We start from the raw sequence: 7322 nt of genomic DNA on the forward strand, positions 1-7322 counted from the left end.
CGAGCCCCAGTAAAGACTTATGCGATACGCACTAGAGAGGAAGCTTCAACTCTTGCTGTTATTATGGGTACATTTTCTCTTCATAATGCTCATGACATTGCCTTAATTGATCCGGAATCGACCCATTCCTACATATGCATGAAATTGGTGTCTAGCATGCAACATGTTTGTGGAATCAACAAAATTTGTAATTAAGGTGTCAAACCCTCTAGGCAAGTCGGTATTAGTAGATAAAGTTTGTAAGAACTTTCCTTTAATGATTCAAGGACATTGTTTTCCAAAAAGTCTTATACTTTTTCCATTTGACGAAATTGATGTAATACTTGGTATGGATTGGTTGGTCGTCCATGATATGATAGTAAACTGCAGTAGCAAGTACATGGAATTAAAATGTTCAGATAGTGACATTCTCCAGGTTGATTCGAATAAGTTGAATACACCGCCAGTTGTGATTACTTCAATGATGGATCAAAGGTATATGAGGAAAGGATATGAAGCTTACCTTGCGTTTATATTGAATACTAAAGAATATGAATTGAAGATTGAGTCGGTACTGATATGTATCATGAATATCCGGACTGTTCCTAGAAGAGTTACCAGGGTTACCTCTTGTTAGAGAGGTGGAATTCGGTATTCAGCTAGTATAGAGAATGATGCCTATTTCTATTGCTCCGTATAGAATGGCCCCTACTAAGTTGAAGGAGTTAAAATCACAGTTGTAATACCTCGATTTAGGGCCTAGTCAGAATAGTGTCTCGAGACCACAAATCTGAAGTTGGGAAAATATTTTTATTATTATTGTGAGGTTATAGTATGATTACATTAGTGCATGAAAAATTTGGTGAGTTAATTTTGAAGTTTAAGAGCCCAATTGCGAAAAAGGACTAAATTGCAAAAGGGGAAAAGTTGCATTTTAGTACCCTAAAAGTGTTAAATAGCTAGAGAACTAAAATTTAAGGCTTTTAAAGGGCAATAAATTGTGTTGGCCGGCTATGATATGAATTTTAAACAAGTAGTCAAAGTTTAGGTAAGTGATGTCATGATTTGGTGATAAAATAACGCCTAAATGCCTATCTAGCATTTTTCTTCTTCTCCATCTCTTTTCTCCACCAAAAATATCAGCAAATATAGAGGTTTGAAAGCTTAAAATTTGCAACAACTTATTCCTCTCATTATGTAAGTGATCTTGATGATTTTCTTGTTGATTTTTACATTTTTTGACTTGCTTGTATCATGGGCTTTCAAATGGGAGGACTATTTTGCAAAATGGTGATAAGTCTAGGGTTTCACCATGTGAATGTTCATGTTATTTTCTAAAATTATATGGAAGAATATGAGTCTTAGAAGAGTTCTAAACAACTCTTGTGAAGGGTGTTAGCATGAAAACACCTAAAAGGACTATTTTGCATAAGTTGCAAAATAGGTGATAAGTGTGTGAAATAGTGGGATTTTGGGGTTTCTATAACAGTAGAAAGGGTTCAAATAGGTTTAAGGTAAGAGGAAATTCGACAAAAATTGATTTTCGAGCATAGGGGTAAAATGGTCATTTTGCCAAGGTCTAGGGGCAAAATGGTCATTTTATCGAAATTGTCAGTTATGATTGCCTAATTATAATTAGTGACTAAATGAGTGCAATTTTTATTATAGATCAAGATTTTTCGAATCCGAACTTAGATCGGGGGAAAGCCAAATAAATCGACTAAACCGACTAGTCGAATGTATTTTGTAATCCGAGGTAAGTTGTATGTAAATAATACAACTACATTGCTACTATGTGTTTTTGAAATGTATTTAAATTGATATAGAATGAATTCCTTGATTGTTAATTGAGAATGCTAAATGATAATTGGGATAGTAGAAATTCGTTGGAAACCTAGGAAATAAACCGGATATTCATGCCATAACACTTGGGTCACTTGTGTGTGCTAGTGTAAGACATGTCAGGGACATGCACCAGCCATATTAAGACAGCCAGGGTAAGACCATGTTTGGGACATGGCATCGACATTGAGACGAGTGCTAGCATAAGACATGTCTGGGACATGCATCGGCCTCGATAGTGATAGCCAGTGTAAGACATGTCTGGGACATGCATCAGCTAAGAGTTGTGCTAATGTAAGACCATGTCTGGGATATGGCATCAGCACGCATATATGAGAGCTAGTGTAAGATCATGTCTGGGACATGGCATTGGCAACTTACCCCATGTTTGAGGCTTATAGAATATCCAGTAGCATTCCGAAACGTTCAATAGTAAAAGTTACGAAAATGAGTTAATAAAGAAAGTATAATAATATTGTGAGTGGTACAGGTACCTAATTGGTATGCATGAGTAATGAGCTCGATATAGAATATGTGACTTGAGTAAATGGTAATGAGTAATTCTAACTTATGCTTACCCTTGAGCTATGAGTATGATGATTATTGGTTAAATTGATGTTGTATATTTATTTGCAACTTACTAAGCTTATATGCTTACTGCCTCTTTCTTTCCATTATTTTCAGTGCCACTTAATTAGCTTAAGGATCACCAGAAGTTAGAGAGATCAATCACACTATCAGCCGAAAGACTCAGTATAGTTGGATTCATATTTTTAATTATGGCATGTCTAGGATTAGACCTTATTATTTTGTGTCTTCTAGATTTGGCCAAATGGATTGGCTAGGGATAGATTCCACACTTTACATTAAGCCTTGAATATGGGCTAATATTGATTTTGAATCTATAAAAGATGCATTTTCATGGTTGAATGAATGACTATTATGCTTGTTTTGATGTTGGTTGGTATTGACATGAATATAGGTATGCAGGTGTGGTAATGAGGCTTGGTAGATAGTTTCATATTGTCCATACGGGTAGACACACAGGCGTGTGTCTAGGCCGTGTGCCCCCTGCATGTAGAAATTTCAAGTCAGAATGCATGGTAAAAATCACAAGGGCAGAGACCTGGCCGTGTATCTCAGCCCTGTGGAAGGGCACGACCTAGTACACAGGTGTGTGCCATGGTCATGTGACATTCTATGGATGCTGACGTTAGAAACGGAATACCAAGTTTTTGCACACGGGCTACGCCACGGGAGTGTCATGGCAGTGTGATGGACACGGGCTAAGGACACGGGCGTGTGACCAGGCAGTGTGAATTTCGCACTTGTTTTATGAAAAAAAATTGTAAAATTAAATTGGCTGCACGGGTACAGGACACGAGTGTGTTCCTAGCACACACGCGTGTGCCCTATACCTACATGGGCGTGTGGAGCCTTAAAGCATGAAATTTTTCAAGTTTTTTCTTGAGCCCTCGGTTTGGTCCCGAACCACCCCGAATGTATGTTTTGGGCCTCGTAAGCTAGTTAAAGGGACAAAATGTGTGTGAAAGGAAAAGTTTTACAGCCCGACCTTATATGATTGATTGAGTTTAAGTCCGGTAGCACCACGAACCCTGTTCCGACATTGGCTACGGGCGAGGGGTGTTACAACAGTTGCAAGAATTGACTGACAAAGGTTTTACAAAACCGAGCTCTTCACCTTGGAGTGATCCCGTTTTATTTGTAAAAAAGAAAAATGGATCGATGAGGTTGTGCATAGATTACCGGCAACTCAATAAGGTTACTATTAAGAATAAGTATCCCTTGCCTAGGATTGATGACTTGTTTGATCAGTTGAGGGGAGCCACTGTATTTTCAAAAATAGATTTGAGATCCGGCTACTACCAGCTACGAGTTAAGGAGGCAGATATGCCTAAGACTGCCTTTAGGATGAGACATAGTCACTACGAGTTCCTCGTCATGCCTTTTAGTCTAACAAATGCCCCGACTGGGTTTATGGATTTAATGAATCATGTATTCAGCTTATGCCTCGAGACAACTGAAACCGCACGAGAAAAATTATCAGACTCATGACTTGGAGCTAGCTGCTATTGTATTTGCCTTAAAAATTTGGAGACACCATTTGTATGGTGAAACTTGCCATGTATTCACCAATCACAAGAGTCTGAAGTACTTGATAACTCAAAAGGAATTGAATCTGAGATAGCGAAGGTGGCTAGAATTGATTAAGGATTATGAGCTTGTGATCAATTACCATCCTGGTAAGGTGAATGTAGTCACCGACGCATTGAGCAGAAAGTCCTTGTTTGCTCTAAAGGTTATGAACACGCATTTGGCGTTATCCGATGATAGTTTGATTTTGGCTGAGTTGAGAGCCAAACCAACATTTCTCCAAGAGGTTTGCATAGTTCAGATCAATGATAGTGACTAGCAAGTCAAAAGAGCACAATGTGAAACAGGAGTCGAATCAGATTTTCGGATTGATTCTAATGGTTGTTTAATGTTTTGAGATACGGTCTGTGTACCCAAAGATGATGAGTTTATTTGGAAGATTTTGCAAGAGGAACATGACAGTCGTCTGTCAATTCACCCAAGAAGTACCAAGATGTACAATGATTTAAAGACCATGTACTGGTGGAATGGTATGAAAAGACATATCTCTGAATTTGTGTCGAAATGCTTGATATGTCAGCAGGTCGAGGCTGAGCACCAAGTGCCTTCAGGTTTATTACAACATGTAATAGTTCCCAAATGGAAATGGGACAAGATCACCATGGACTTCGTGACTAGACTACCGTTAACCTCGAAAAAGAAAGATGTTGTTTAGGTTGCAGTGGATAGACTAACAAAGTCAGCTCACTTTATTTCTGTAAAGACAGATTACTCTCTTGATAGATTGGCCGACTTATACATATCCAAGATTGTGAGATTACATGGGGTACCATTGTCGATCATTTCAGATAGAGACCTGAGATTCACTTCGAGATTTTGGAAGAAACTACAAGAAGCCTTGGGTACAAAGTTGAGTTTTAGTACAGCATTCCAGGCGCAGATCGATGGTCAATCTGAGCTTGAAGGTATGTTACGGTGCCGCGTCCTTGAATTTCAGGGTAGTTGGGAAAAATATTTACCATTGGTGGAGTTCCCCTACAACAATAGTTTTCAGACGAGTTTAAAGATGGCACCTTATGAGGCGTTGTATGGCTGGAAGTGCCAGACTCCATTGTATTGGACGGAACTCAAGGAACACCAGATTCACAGGGTTGATTTAATCAAGGAAACTGAAGAAAAGGTTAAAGTGATCTGTAATTGTTTGAAAGCAGCATCGGATAGGCAAAAGTGATATACCGATTTGAAAAGGAAAGAGATTGAGCTTCAAGTCAGAGATAAATTATTCTTGAAACTATCTCCCTAGAAAAAAGTTTTGAGATTTGGCCAAAAAGGCAAATTGAGTCCAAGGTTTATTGGACCCTACGAGATTACTGGGAAAGTTGGACCGTTAGCCTACCGCTTAGCACTTCCATCTGAATTAGAAAAGATTCACGATGTTTTCCATGTGTCTATGTTGCGTAGATATAGATCACACCCTCACATGTGATTTCACCGAAGAAAGTTGAGATTTGACCGGACATGACCTATGGTGAAGAACCGGTCAAAATTTTGGCTCGAGAAGTCAGACAATTAAGAAAAAAGAATAGCCTTGGTAAAGTTCTATGGCACAGACATGGAGTGGAAGAAGCCATATGGGAAACTGAAGAAACCATGAAAAGTCAATATCCGAACCTGTTTACTGGTAAGACTTTCGAGGACGAAAGTCCCTAAAAGGGGGAGAAATGTAACATCCCAAAATTAGGTCTAGTCAGAATAGTTGTTTTGTGACCACAAATTCGATGTCAAAATATTTATTTTATGATTATTATGAGGCCTAGAATATGAAAGTAAGCATGTGTTAAAGTTTCATGAAGAAATTCTTAGTGTAAGGTGTTCAATTGGAAATTAGGAACCAAGTTGAATAAATTGCAAAACATGGATTTTAGAAGCAATTTCCATGAAATTGCTTTAGATTATTAATTAGACTGCTTTAAAGAGTAATTTTCTCAATTTCTAAGTTTTTGGACAAAAATGGGCATGCATAGAAAATTTTGGAAGTTTAGTAAGGAAGGGCATTTTGGTCATTTGGTAATAAAATCAACAAAAAGGGGAAATAAAGGCAAAAATCAGCCATTCTTCTCCCTCTTGCTACCGAAATTCCAAGGGACACCGTCGCTAGGGTTTCTTCACTTTTCAAGCTCAATAGTAAGTGACTCCTAGCCTCGTTTTTAATGTTCTTTGTACTTTTTAGATCCTTGAAATATGTTCTCTCCATTTCTACCCATATTTTAAGCTAGGGTTCATGTATACAAAATGACCCATATGTGACATGTTTTTTCTTTGATGATTTTTTTGGGGGAATATGAAAGTTAGATGTGTGTAAAACATCTTTTCCCAAGTGATTTTCATGAAAAACCCCTAAAAGGACCTTTTTGCAAAAGGTACAAAATATATGGTAGAAATGTGAAATAGAGGAAAATGTGGGCTATTATGAGTTTATAATACATTCGGCTAGGCTTGGGTAACCAAGGATTTGCATGTATTTCATTTTACGACCATAGGGACTAAGTTGTAAAATTTTGAAATGTTAGGGGTAAATTGGTCATTTTGCCCCGGGGTGAATTTTAGGTCTGAAATAAATAGCATGTGGTATTAATAATTTATTTTTACTGATATAGACCCTGAGGAACCAATTCTGGAGATCGATCGTGGAAAACAAAAGGTTTAGGAATAACTGAAATACAAAACCTAAGCAATTACCAGGTAAGTTCGTGTAACTCGAATGTAAACTATCTTTAAATACATTAAAGATGTATGTACATGTAACAGCCCGAATTAGGGCCTAGTCGAAACGGTGGTCTCGGGACCACAATTCGAATTTGAAAAATTATTATTATTATTATTATGAGGTTATAGTATGATTATAGTAGTGCATGAAAAATTTGGGGAGTTAATTTTAATATTTGTGAGCCCGATTGCGAAAAATGACTAAATCGCATAAAAGGCAAAAGTTGCATTTTAGTACCCAAATGTGTCAATTAGCTAGAGAAATAAAGTTGAGGGCTTTTAAATGGAAATTATACCCTTTTTAATTGTGTTGGCCGGCCATGAGATGAATTTTAAACAAATAGTCGAGGTTTCGGTAAGTGATGTCATGATTTAGTGATAAAAAAAATACCTAAAAGCCTAGCTATTATTTTTCTTCTTCTCCATCCTTTCTCTCCACCGAAAATATCAGCAAGTATGGAGGTTTGAAAGCTGAAAATTTGCAGCAACTTATTCCTCTCATAATGTAAGGGATCTTAATGATTTTTACATTTTTGGCATGCTTGTATCATGGCCTTTCAAATGAGAGGACTATTTTGAAAAATGGTGATAAGTATAGGGATTTACCATGAGATTTTATG

Source organism: Gossypium arboreum, chromosome 3, assembly GCF_025698485.1.
Source record: "Gossypium arboreum isolate Shixiya-1 chromosome 3, ASM2569848v2, whole genome shotgun sequence".
Lineage (NCBI taxonomy): Eukaryota > Viridiplantae > Streptophyta > Magnoliopsida > Malvales > Malvaceae > Gossypium > Gossypium arboreum.